General features: G+C 46.1%; 1 protein-coding gene across 16 annotated transcripts in view; it reads left to right on the top strand.

Annotated features, from left to right (window-relative positions):
• The window catches only part of NCOR2 (nuclear receptor corepressor 2), a 260465-nt gene that overhangs the window by 52542 nt on the left and 194765 nt on the right, over nt 1-13158 (top strand). The window contains exon 1 of one of the 16 annotated variants that reach the window (XM_052798057.1): nt 163-244. The exons of 14 other annotated variants lie outside the window; for them this stretch is intronic. The gene's annotated coding sequence lies outside the window, so the exon portion shown is untranslated. Of the gene's footprint in view, nt 1-162; nt 245-476; nt 496-13158 lie in introns of those variants that run through there. One more of the 16 variants, XM_052798058.1, reaches the window with a different exon arrangement.

Below are 13158 nucleotides of genomic sequence, written 5' to 3'. Positions count from 1 at the left end.
GCTGCCAGAGCTGGAGGAAAAGCTCATACTTTTGGCTTCAAAACAGGAGGGGTGGACTTATGTAATCCACTGTGTTTATAGGCTGAGACTGGCAGGAGCATTGAGAAATAATTACAGGCTTTCCATTTCATTTCCAGCTTGGTTTTAAGGCTGTGTGGCCTCTCTTTATTTATTTATTTTGAAGTTGAGAGGGTGGCTGCTAAAGATGCAGGAGGTCACGGAGGTGATGCAGGGATGCTGCTAGGTAAGTACCCCCCTCCTCGCCTCCCCAGGCTGGCTGGGCTGCTTTTGTTTTGGTAGCGTTTTGTCTGGAGAGCTAAACTAGGCCACAGCAGAAAGAAGTTGCTTTGAAAAACTGGGACTTGGCCCGGCGACACAGAAACAGTGTTTAGTGCTGGAGGCTGCAAATACACTTTTGCGGTTGCCCGGAGGTGGCCAGCCGTTTGCCAACGGAGGCGAAGTGCGAGGTTTTGCGAGCCCCTGCTGCTTTCTGAGGTGATTTTATCCCTCTAGCCCTCCTTGGCTTGGAGCGTGTATTTTTGGGGGGAGGGTAGCAATAAGGAAAAAGGAGAGAAAAAGTTTTGTTTTTTTTTTTTCTTTCTTTTTTCCTGAATGCCTTGGTCTCACGCGTTGCTCCGTCGGCTGGAGAGGGATTTGTCAGTGTGATCAAAGCAGTTTTGCTGATGTTTCGTGCTTTTGAGAGGTGAATTGCGAAGTTTAGCCTATAATTAATGTGGGTTTGTTCATCCCGGGAACAGTCAGCAGATGATGCTGTAATTTGGGTTTGCCTGAAAAGCAGCGCGTGGTGTGTTTTGACTTCGGTCAGGCCAGTGGGAGTTCGCAGCTGCTGTTTTTGTGCTGGCTGTCGCATAGAGTTATTGCTGGTAAACTCTACTCGCAAAACTTTGAGGTCGGGTGGTTTTGCCAGTTCTAAGGGTCGTGGTCCTATAGTCCTGGGGAGGACGCTTCTGGTGTGGTGGGAGTCCCTTGCCTGGGAGAGATTGCGGGATCGTGCTTTTGCTGCTGCAAAGCTGCAGCTGTGGAGGGGGATGCTGCGGGTGGGACACGAGGGCTGGAGCAGGGCAGCGTCGGTGCCACCTGAGCTGGGGTGAGCTGTGCCTCGCTTCATCGTCCTCATTTCTCCTTTAGTAAATGAGAATGTTATGACTGTGACTTTAAATCTCTCTGACATTGGGTGTAAAGCTCCTAAGAGTGGACGAAGCCCATTTTTGGGGGGGATATGAAGAAGAATGCTTTGATATGCTGCAAACATGTTGTGGAGGTTACAAAGGCATATAGAAGCTGCAGCATGCTGTGATTTTTTTTTTTTTAAATGTTTTCCTTCATTGCAGTGTCCTACTAGGGAGTTACATTCTCAGTCTGTGCTCATCTGACTTTTCGCCATTGTTGTATGGTGTGCACAGATTAAATACCCCTACTGCTGTGCCAGTCCGCTCTAGAGAGTGGAGCCCAGTGTTGGCTAGCATGCTTAACTTCAGAGATACTGCACTTTTTAGGGACACTTACAGTCCCATATGAACATGTTTGGGCCCTAACTTGAAATATAGGGGTGCCTCAGTAGAACTGATGTACATGAGGGGTTGTTGAATGCACACTGCAGAAATAAACTGCTTTTTCTACAGTTTCCCACAGTTACAGGCAAAAACTAGGGAAGTGGTGGCACTCTTCAAGTCAGGAAATGTCCCTTGAAACATCAGGCTTGACTGGCATTATCAGAGACACATGGGTGTGCTATACGAAATAATTCAGTAATTTAATGATCCATAATACTGCTCTGACTCCTACCACAGATGCTGTTGGACTCAATGCGAGTTAGATTTGTTACTGCAAGGCTTTTTTTTTTTTTTTTTCTTCCTCTGGGATTCATGCCAAGATGAACTGTATGTTCTGTTCTTAAAAGCTATGAGTAATGTATGTGTGAATCTATAACATAAGTAATACGAGCATATAAAATGTGTGAGTATGCAGGATTCGTGTATCCTGTGTCTACAGAGTGCCGCACACATGCTATATGTGCATTCAGAAATAGGGTGCAATACATGTCTGGGCAAAATTAATGATGTGCCTTGCAGTTACTGCTCACTGCAGAGCCCTGTCTCATGGCCTGATCCCAGAGAGCTGAACTGAAGTCCCAGTCACCAGCTATGGTTTGCCTATTTAATTGCCCTTTTGGAGGAGTTACAAATTAGAGAGAGTTGGAAGTCCCTCTCTGCACTTACAGGGGAAGTCAGCCTTAACGGACACGAGAGCCAGATGCACTGTAGCCTAATGTTTCCTGAAGTAGTTGGTGGAGCAGTGGGGTGTCTGGGGGTGCTTGGGGGGCTATGTCTTGGAGCAGGGGTACAGGGGGTGCTGGGGGTCCCACTCTGCACCACCCCAGGTAGGTGCTGCTCTGGAAGCTGCTGTACAAGTGATGCGCTCCAAGGCAGGCCTGCTGCTTCTAATGGGATTTTATTTTTTTCTTTTTTATAAGAATAAAGTGGGCTTTCTCTCATAATTATTTTTTTATGTGAAAAATGAGAAGGTGGCAAGTAGCCAGTTCCCCCGCCTCCCTCTTCCCAGCTTCGATGAGGTCATTGCCTCTTAAAGTTTATACCGTGCACTGTGAGACATGGCTGGAGGAGCAAGAAGGCAACAAATGGCTCTCTTGGGGCAGTTGGGAGTGATGACCGCCAGTCCCTGAAATATTGGCGAGCTGTAAGTGATGCCTGAGCAGGACTTGTGAGTGGGGAGGGGGCCTGGTACAGCTGCCTGGGAAAACCTTGCAGGATGCAGATCCAGGTGGGAGGGAGGTGCCCTGCTCCCTGCCCGGTCCCTGCGATGCTCCAGGTTTAAGGCAAGGCAGGACCTGGGATGCTTTCGATGCAGGTCCAGGGGGTGGTTGTGCTGCTCGGTGGGCTGCCAGGTGGAAGAAGCGTGCGTGTGAAGGGCTGGGCATGTGCTTAGGTGAAATGTGATCGGCAGCAGTTCTGGCACTCCTTGGCTGAGCTTGCTCTTGCATCCACTTACTTTTCCTTGGGAATTTCCTCAGTGCTGTTTTTGCAATGGGGTTGTGAAAGTTCATGACCCAATAAAGGATCTCTCCAAGACCTTTATGTCCCTGGCTGAGTGGCTGCCTGGAGAAGCTGGGTTTTTTTCCCTTGAACACCATGGCGAGCTGCTTGTGGATTCCCGAGCTATTGTTTTCTTCTTGTCTGTCCCCCCTGCCATCCCTTGGTGGAATCAATACGGAAACGGGAGCGCCCGGACCATGAAGTGTTTCTCGGGGCTTTCCTAGAAGCTGCAGCCCGGGAGTGCGGATGTTGAGGGCTGTGCAGATCTACCCTCCTCCTCGCAGCCTCTGCTGGGGTGCTTGGGGATGGTGGCCTGGACTGTCCGTGGTTTTAAGGTGGGACACTGGCCTGAAACAACTATTTCATAGGTGCCATAATAAATTAATTATTGAAATTTTGTCAGTGTTTATTATTGTCTCGTGCCTTTGCTGTGGCTCTGATTTTGGCTAGAGTTTGCTGTACCTGTTAGGGGTGGTCAGGAAGAGGACACTTTATGCATCTCTAGCTCTTACTGTCCCGTCATCCCGTCATTGCTCTGGGTAGGTGCAATGGGCTGAGTCTGTTCTGTGTGATCCTGTCCTCAGAGTTGACCCAAAGGGGTGTAAGTTGTCAGTGAATTTGTGCTGTAGTCCAGAAGTCAAATCTTTGCTGCATCAGAAAAAGAGGAGTTGTGGGGTGGCAGAACGTGTGCAGATAGTGGGGAGAGAAAGCAAGAGAGATGGACAGTCAATTTTTTTTTTTTTTTTTAATGCCTTTGAAAAGCCCTTGGCAGCAAGCACTGCACTGGGTGGAAGCGTGCATTTGCTTTTACAGGTTCATTCCTGAAGTGTACTTGTGCTATAGGGTGCTGTACACAGCTATCCTTCAGCTGTCAGCAGTGGGTTTCAAAGGTGGGCAGCTGCTTCCACCATGGCTTACACAAAGTGAATCTAGGAGGAAGCTGTGAAAAGGTTAAGAAGTGGGAGGAGGCAGTTGAGATGTCATCTGTGACCTTGGAGGTTTCTGAGCAGAGAATAAAGACCAAGACTGGCAGATCAGCCAGCATCTGCAGTGCCTTGCAAGGACAGTAAAGATCTGGGAGGAAGGTCTGGGAGATGCTTCCATTTGCTGATGTGGGGAACTAACATCCTTTTTATTAAATGAAAGCTAGCAGGTAGCTATTCTATATATAAATGCGTACCAGAGGACCCTAGGTGCACCAGTGTCAGCAGCCTAAAGCTTCCCTGTGTTGGCTTTGGTCTTGTGCAGGTAGTTATAGCTCTGATCTTCTCTGGTACCAAGGGTGGAAATGAAAAAGTGCAGTTGGAAGTTAGTAATGAAGGGGTCCAACATGCTGCTGTGCTTTTAGGCACAAACTTAAAAAAAAACCAACCCCAAAACCAAAAAAACCCAAAACTAAAACAAAACCCAAAAGCTTTAAAATTGCTGTTCTATCGCAGCTTGTCTGTTCTGTAGTAATTGTTTAAGCATCCCATTAATTGCAGCTGCTCTTGTGCTGCTGCACCCCAATGATATCTTCTGTTCACTTCTTTGTCTTTATGCTACTTCTTAGCAGCCTTGTTGATTTTTTCTTTTTTTTTTTTTTTTTTCTATCGACAGGATACAATCACTCCTTGTTAGCCTATCTTGCTCTTTCCTCTTTCAAGGAAGGGAAGGAGCAGGGGAACCAGATCTGATAATTCCAGTGAGTAGAACTGTTCCCCTGAGCCCTTTATAAAGAAATAAAAAGGCTCTCCTTCTCTCTGCTTCTCTTTGAGTACAAGCACTTTACCCTCTTGGATTCCCTGCAGGCTCCTCATACTGCTAAAATTGAAACATCAAGATGTCTGAGGCAGCAGGAATTACCATCAGTGTTTTGACACCTGGAGGTACAATTTCTATTAGCTTTTATATAAAAACAACACCAGTTTTGCCAACTGAGTTCTCGTTAAATAATGCATGAAGACCCTGCTCCTGACAGTACGTATTTTTCTTTCACTTTCCTGGACTCTTGGATAATGGCTTAATTTTTGTGACCATTGGGAAAAAAGATACACACACTCACATGCGGAAATATATATGCAGACACACATGTGCTTAACTCCGAGGCAGAGAGTCAATTACCCCATTTGCTAATTAACGTGGAGAGATGGGGGAAAGCAATTTAAGTTTGGTCTGTTGAGAAGGCTTGGATTGTTGCTTTATTTTTGTGGAAACAGCAGAATGCAGTCTTCCTGAGACCTTTGACGGTAAATAAGACTGCTTATATGTGATATAAGAGAGACCCTAGGAGTGGTAGCATGCCCTCGAATGGAGATGAGCGCAGGGTCATCAAACAAAAAATGGGTAACTTGCGTTTTTGCCTAGATGATGCTTGGCATCAAGCATATGCTTTGTGTTCGCTTTTAGGGGAAATGAAGTGAAACAGAAGGGCACAGCATGTGGATGTGACTGCTAATAGTGAGAATCAAAGTACAGTTTTGACATTTCTAACCTAATAAGTGGTGCTGCATGTAAGAGCCTGCTTATTTTCCTTTTCACCATGAGATGCTTTGACAGAGGAATAAAGTCCCATTTTGACATTTCTGTCATTTTAACTAAAGAGAGAGATTACAGTAAATTGGATTAAGTGAAAATCTTCTTCAGATGTTTGTGGTTTGGGCTGATTTATGGATAGATGTCATTTGAACGTCATTCTGCATTTCTTAAGCATCTGCTTGATGGTTGCTCTAATGCTGTTGCTGCAAATAATCCACACAGAGGAGGGAAGGCTGAGCAAGAAGCAGCTACCCATGACAGATCTAACGCTGGTGTGTGGCATGGGGACAGCAAAACGCTGTCCTTCTCACATTCCCAGACACATAGTGCCAGATTCTGTAACGAGTGCTTGGTTCTCATTTGAGTTCCTGTTATTAAACTTTGTTATCTTCTGCTGAGAGTCATTTAAATAGGCTTTTCTAAGTATTTTTCCCATCCTGGAGAGAGATGGTTCAGTGCACACATTCCTTATCGTGCACTTGGCAAATCTTGGGTTGCCCATTCCCTTGCGACTAGCAATGACATTCTTCTTGGTTACACTCACGCAAAGTCTCAGTCTTGGCTGCCTTGTTGCAGAGTCCTTCACTCACTGTGAGTGTGCGTGTGTGACTTTTCCAGGAACCAAAATATTCTCATAAGCATGTGCTGGCTCACTAACATTGGCAATGGCATATGAAAATACTTTGTCCATGTACTGATATTTCCAAAAGATAGTGTTGAAAGTCATTCCATTAAATTAACAGCGTGAGACTTCTTAAATATGTATGTCCTTCATGGCTTTCCCTACCTAAGCTATTTAGAAGCTGCTGGTGCCATTTGGAAAGCTGCATAATCTCTTGTGGGTGATGATGTAATCAGCACTGTAATTAAATCTGCCAATGATATCATTGATGGAGCAGTCCACTGTTGCCCGGTGCAGTGATTAGTGCGATGAGGTTGAAGTCTTTGTGCAAATGATGATGGGAAACTAGGAAGTCCGCATCCCTAAATTGTGTTACTTGCATATATAGGTTTTAATTTCCAGCACAATTTTGGAAAATACTTCTGATCCACACTCAAAATCACTAGATTTGGGTCTAGGTGTAGCGGCTTATGCATTTCGGTTGTGGTCTCTAAAAGTTTATTGGCAGGTTTAATGTTGGTTTAAAGTTTTGTACCTGCACGGTAGTTGTCTGCCAGCTTAGCTCCTGGAACTGCCTCTGCTCTATACCAGGTGAAGGCAGGGCTGGCCCAAGGGAGTGTGTGACTGGGGCTGGGAGTGAGAGTATAAAAATTGCCCTTAATCCTTTGAAGGGGTTGGATGTCTTAGACTGTGTCTGTACCGATTTTTTTTTTATAGTCCTGGGGCAGGAAGGCACTGCCCAGATGTAAGTTACAGGTACAGAGAAGTACTGTCGGAAGCAGAGCACATCAAATCCCAGCTTCTCGGGGTGAGTCAGCTAGTGATGCTTCGCATCTTCCCTCCCAACTGAGCCCTGCTAGTTTGATATGCAGTGTCACAGCACTGCCTGGGTTTTCCTGTGCTGTTGTTGACACCAGGGTTGTGGTGTCTTGTTTTCTGCATCTGTGCTCCCCATCGGTGGTTCGTGTCACCCTTGCAGTTAAAAGATTTTGCTTTTTGCCTCTTGCAAGCATTTCATGCCTTGCTAGTGACTCAAAGTGCAATTCTTAAAATATTTTCTATATTATTTTCTGTGATATGATTATTAGTGGAAGATTGCACTACTGAGGGAAGATAAATTTGTAATCCTGCTTAGTGGCTGATCTTATCTTAGCTGAGTAGCTCTCATTGGGGACAGTGACCTGAAATCATCTTTTTAAACTAGCGGACAGGATGCCTTTCCCTTTTCCACTTCACACACATGGGTGTGATGCAGACTTTTAAAATGGTTTAAAGTTTAGCAGTTTTACTGAGAAATTTGAATACCCCCTGATAACTAAAGGGAACAGTGGTGCCACAGGAGGTGGGTTATTTTAATGCATCAGTCTACGTGTTAAACAGACTTTCCTGCATCTCTTGCAGCCTGGCTTGCTTTTCGGGATTGCTAAGAAGTATTTACAGAGGTTACCTGGCATGAATGACAAAGAGCAAGCGGAAGTGCTTGATCACAACCCATCCCAGGGAGGTTTTTGAGAGGGGCTGGGATGGGAGCTTCGAGGGATGGCTCTGGCATTGGGGAAGGGCTCTGCTCTGTCCTCAGCATCACACTCCCACCACTGGATGCCAGCAGAGAGGGTAGGTGGGTGAGCAGGAGGGGAAGAGCTGCTGCTTGTGAGCAGTGAAGAATTAAAAACATCTGCTCCAGCTGTGTGCCTCTGCTTATTGTTTTTAACTTCTCTCAGTAAAGCAAACAAGGAATTGGCAGTGGATTTCTTGGCAGGCACCTTGTCTTGCTGGACTAGAAGAGATACTTCCCTTTTTGCTCAGTTGGCCCTTTCTCCTCCCGTCCCTCCCAGACACGTAGCAGCCCCAGGTTGAGCTCAGGTGAGACATCGGGTCTCTCCTTGGTGGGGAGGATGATGGGAATGCACCTGATAGCTGCCTTCCCTCCCCATCCCCTGAGAAATGCCACATTAAATATCTTAGTGTTATGAGCTCCATCTGAAGATGCGAGGCTCATTCTGTGACCTCGCCTGTCTGCTTTCAGAAGTCTGCTGTTGGAGGAGAGAGCACAGACTGCTTGTGCCTGTAACCAAAGAGCAAGGATGGGAATTGCTGCTCCTAAGCATCGACTCCTCTTTAGGTCAGCGGAGCAAACTCTCGGCTTCCCATTGCGGGTCAGGCCTGGAGCGTGCAGTTCCTGAAGTCCCAGTCACTCCAAGCCAGGGGCGACTGGCGCTGGGTACAGCCTCAGGCTGCTCAGGAGCTTCCTCCGAGCTGAGCAAGCATCCGAGCAGACAGATGCCTTCTCTCCTCTCCAAATGCACACCTGCAGTGGGATGTTTGCAGCCCCTGGAAGTTGCTGCTAATGTTCAAGTTTGCAGCCTGCGGAGTGAGTGAGTGAGCGAAGTTCACCAGCTGCGCTTGCAGCATCTGGGAAGTGTTATGCTGTAGGCAGCACTCTTCCAGAGATGCTTCCTTCGTTTACCGAAGGTGATATCCTGGTGGCTGGCAGTGGGGAGGGAAGAAGAGGTGGTTTTTTTCTCTGGTGTGGGTGAATCAGTGCTATCTGTGATGGATTCTCACCGCGACAGGCTCTAAATGGGAACTGTCGGGGGAAATTAGCCTGCAGCTCTTGACTTTATTAAATATTCTCCAGTGCCATCCCAAAGGACCACTTTTTAGTGCTCCGCAATGTTTTATCTGTATTTTTAACATCACCTACATGAAGTGAGACCATGTATGGCCTATATTTACATAAAAGTCTATGTACAAATAGTTAAGAAATGATAGATAGTGTGTTCTGTTCTTCAGGTCTGTAAAATGATGATGTCTTATAGGTAAATATGAGAACCTCAGCTGGAGATATTGCAGATTATTATAAAGTCCAATAGCTCACTTAGAGCTCTGGCTTATGACGATTGATTTAGCCATTTTTTAAAACACCTATTTAATGATTGATTAAGCCTTTATAAACTATTTGGAACTTTTAAAATGCAACCTGATGTATTGTAGCTCCATTAGTATCTAGCTAATAAAATACACTGTGGACCTGTAATGCCTATTAGGTTGACAGAAATTATATTTTAGGCTTTACACGTGTTGAAGTTTTAAGTACCTTGTTACAGATTATTCTAGGTGTGTTTCAAGGCACAGAAATACAATCTGCTCCCTTAAAGTGAGCTATGGGGCTGATCTGGCAGTGGTGTGTTTACCTTGCGGGTCTCCTGTCTGGTGGGACGGACACTGTTTGCTTTGGCATTGCTGGTCTACGCAATCTGTCGTCACCTGGTACTGGCACTGAGCACCCCAATAAAATGATCTCTCCCTGCTCCTGATGACGAACGAGTCCATCATATGCCTCTCTCCCTGCCTGCTGGTGCTTGCCTGTGAATGGAGCCCAGATCTGGGAAGCAGCAAACGATGCTCTTGCTTCTGCCCAGTGCCTGTGGATGCTGTCCTTGCGAGCAGCTTTGGCAGAGGTTTTTGCTGATACAGAGCAGAGCCCCAGTAATGCCGGTGACTATTAACACAGAGACCAGCTGACTTGGCTTCTTGCTAGAGCAGGTGGGGTCCTGCACTTTCTTCTACGGCCCTGTCTGGTCTGTGCTGAGGGAGCTAAAAATCGTAAAGGGAGGAGGATGGTTTGCTTGGAGGCATGTGATGCCAAATTTGAATTTACATGAAGAGGCTGGGGTGGAGACGGGGAGAGGGGGAAGGTTGCCCCAAAAGAGAAGAGGTGCAGGGTAAACCCTGCATCCTGCTTTGTGTCTAAGTGTTGTCTTCCTGGGTTTTCGTAGAATCATAGAATGGTTTGGGTTGGAAATGACCTTAAAGATCATCTAGTTCCAACCCCCCTGGCCCCCTTACCTTCCACTAGATCGGGTTGCTCAAAGCCTCATCCAACCTGGCTTTACCTTTATTTAACCGAGTACCAGAATCTAAAGGTAAATTCTGCACACAAGATTAAAGGGGACTTTTTCTAAAATTTTATTTAAATTTGCCTTCTTTGTCCGTCTATAGAAGCATTTTTTCCATGAACTGCTCAACTTTCCATTTGCTTGAGCTCTGCAGAGCTGGCTGCTGGGATGAGCTGTGTAATGGGATATCTGAATTGCAGCAGGAAACCTGCTCCAGTTTAAGAAGACCTGATTTAAAAGCAAATTCAGTCAAACCAGTACAAACTCCTGCATGGAGAAATTAAAACTGCTTTATGTCTGATTGATACCGCTTTTGCTCAGGTCAGTAACTACTGCTGAGGGATGCTCAAGTGGACAAGTAAAACCTCTCAAGTGCAGGCTGAGTGATGCATGTCCCTGATGCTCTGCCTTTCTCACTGGGCCATAGGAAGTAGGTAAAATTTGGCAAGGAAGGGCTGTTGGTTTAATGTGTTAACTTTTCATCTGTCCCCGCTCCTGTCTATCAAGCGGCTTTCTGCTGTACATGGTTAAATGATCTTGATGAATGGTGTATGTTTGAAAAATAATGCTGTGCTTTTCCTTAGGAGTCTGAGCTTCTAAGACTTGGTAATATTGTGGCAAGGCTGACGGTGTAAATGAGCACATTGGGATTCATGGGATGTGGGAATGGTCTTGCCCTGTTTGTGGCTGATGTAAAAACAAAACTGGGAAGCCTTTTTTGGGCTGGGGGAGTGGGGAGGTGATTTTAGGGAAGACTGCAATTTATATTTCTCTTTCCATGTTGTCAAACAATTCAGCATTTGTTTGCTTACCTCTAGCATCTGTCTGCAATATTTATTTGTTTGTTTCTGGAGATTTCCTACTAATTGGGAACTAGCCGTGCTGTAGGAGATGTGGGGAGAAGGGGTTGGCTCTGGTGGCCTGTACCCTGTTGTTTGGTTCCCAGCCAGCTGTTCTGCAGCTGTTTTCACTGCAGAGACCACAGTGATTTAAACTGAGGGGGTTTCCCAGAGCTTACCCCTAGGCTGGGCAGGAGGTAGCAGGAGATGAAGACACCCCACTGTCCTGCCACCCTGCCTGCAACACCCTTCCAAGGGGGTGTGTGTGGGTGCTGTGTTTGAGTGCCAGGTGCTTCTCCGGGACACCACGATAGGGCAAAGAAAGTGAAGATTTATTTACCCTTTCTGACTTCTTTTCTTGATTTTTTTTTTTTTTTTTTTTTTTTTTTTGGTCTGGAAAGTTCATAACTTTAACCCAGGGCTCAGAAATAAACTGTGGGGGGTGGTGATGAATTGTGAGGTGGGAAGCAGCGAATTCTCTTTTGGGTAGGAGTTTACCATTCAAACCTTGACCTTGTTAAAACATGTTAACTCAATAAAAGTCTGAGTATTTAAAGACAAGTGACTTCTTCCTGCCTTGAGGGGCATAATTAAGCTATTCCACACCCCTTAAACCAGAGTTGTGGAGGAGGAGGACTAAGGAGCTCCCTATCCTGCCTGCCTAAGTCAGTCAGCAACCTTCCACTGGGGTCATCTCCATCCTGCAAGGCAGCACCCATGAGCTGTGTGGAGCTGCTTGCTGGGAGGTTCTGGAAGTACTGGGAGAGTCTGGCAGTGATTGCATAGGAAACCCGCTATTTCCCAACTGTTGGGAGGATGACATTGCTCCTTTTGCAGGGCAGGCAGTTCTTGCATCGGTTGAAATTGTGGTTGAGTGTTTTGTATTAAAGCAGACTGAATTTCCTGGGGAAAGCATGCAACTTTGCAGGCGGGAAAGTGGGGGCGGTTATGTTCATCCGTAAAAATTCCTGTACAATTTAAAAATGGGAATTATCCCTTTTCTCAGGGTTTCCTTGCTTAACCATTCCTTGTAAGTTTGTGAAGTACATCGTACTTCTGTATTAATCTCCACAATGGACATTAATACAAATGGACACATTAATGTGTCCAAAAGCACCTTCAGCTCTTAATCTACTATAGAATTTTCAAGGGAAGTGCAGAAACTTGCTGTGTTTCCAGTTTGAAGTGGCATGTTTGTGTCTACTGAGCTGTAATCAGTACCCACTGGTGTGAATCCTTCTGGAATTGTGGCTCAAAAGCTGAACAAATAAGGAGTCCCCCATCCCAACCAAAGCCCAGGAACACACACACGCTAACCAGCTGTGCAGAGGAATAATCCCTGCTGTGACTGCTTTACACCTGGAGTGCTGTTATTGCCTCTTGGCTATTTAAAAAAAGCACTGAGCTGCTTTTTTTTTTTTTTTTTTTCTTCTTTTTCCCCTGAACTCTTCAATTCTGTGCTGTCTTCTCCCTGGGAGAAGTGTGTTTTCCTGTACATTTCCCACAGCAAGTTCTTCTGTGAGGGCAGGGGCTGTGCTTGGCAGGAGGCTTTTGCTCCCTCCAAGAGGAGTGTCTGCAAAGTCACAGCATCTGAGTGGAGTCATGTTTGTACCACTGTTTGGGAGACCTTACCTGCGGCATGGGACCACTACTGACAACCTGTGCCTGGTGGCACAGGTTGGGTTGGCTGTGAAGAGCAGGGGAAGGTGGCTTGGTCGGATCAGTGTTCCCTGTGTGGGCTCTGGGGGGTTTGTAGGGCTCCCACGAGGCAGTGGGAAGGGCTGTGTGTGTCTGTGTCTCGGTACAGAGTCCTCACGGGCCCTACAGCTATTTTAAGTGAAATCCACCATCATTGGCTACTCCCATTAAAATACCAGGGCTGTTAACTGCAGTTGTTTCATGAGCAGCTCAGCTGCCCCAGCAGAAGTGATGGAGATTTAGGGATGGTAATCCTCTTAGTTATCCCTGTGTAAGCTGTCCTGCGTCAACTTGATACCAAGGGAAACTCATTGCCTTAGCAGAGACAATTTCAGATGCCATGTTGTTTCTTGCTGTGGGTAACCGGAGTTCATCTTAATTTAAATCTGAGGCCTTCATCAAGGTTATAAGCTCAATGCATGAAGGTGCTGGGAAACATCCTTAAGTACCCCTCAGATGGACTCTGGAAAGACTATTGTGCTGTAATTTGTTTCTGTAGCTCCACAAAA

Source organism: Harpia harpyja, chromosome 9 (assembly GCF_026419915.1).
Source record: "Harpia harpyja isolate bHarHar1 chromosome 9, bHarHar1 primary haplotype, whole genome shotgun sequence".
Lineage (NCBI taxonomy): Eukaryota > Metazoa > Chordata > Aves > Accipitriformes > Accipitridae > Harpia > Harpia harpyja.
Note: the sequence above shows the minus strand (reverse complement) of the source record. Positions and strands in the feature narration are given on the sequence as shown.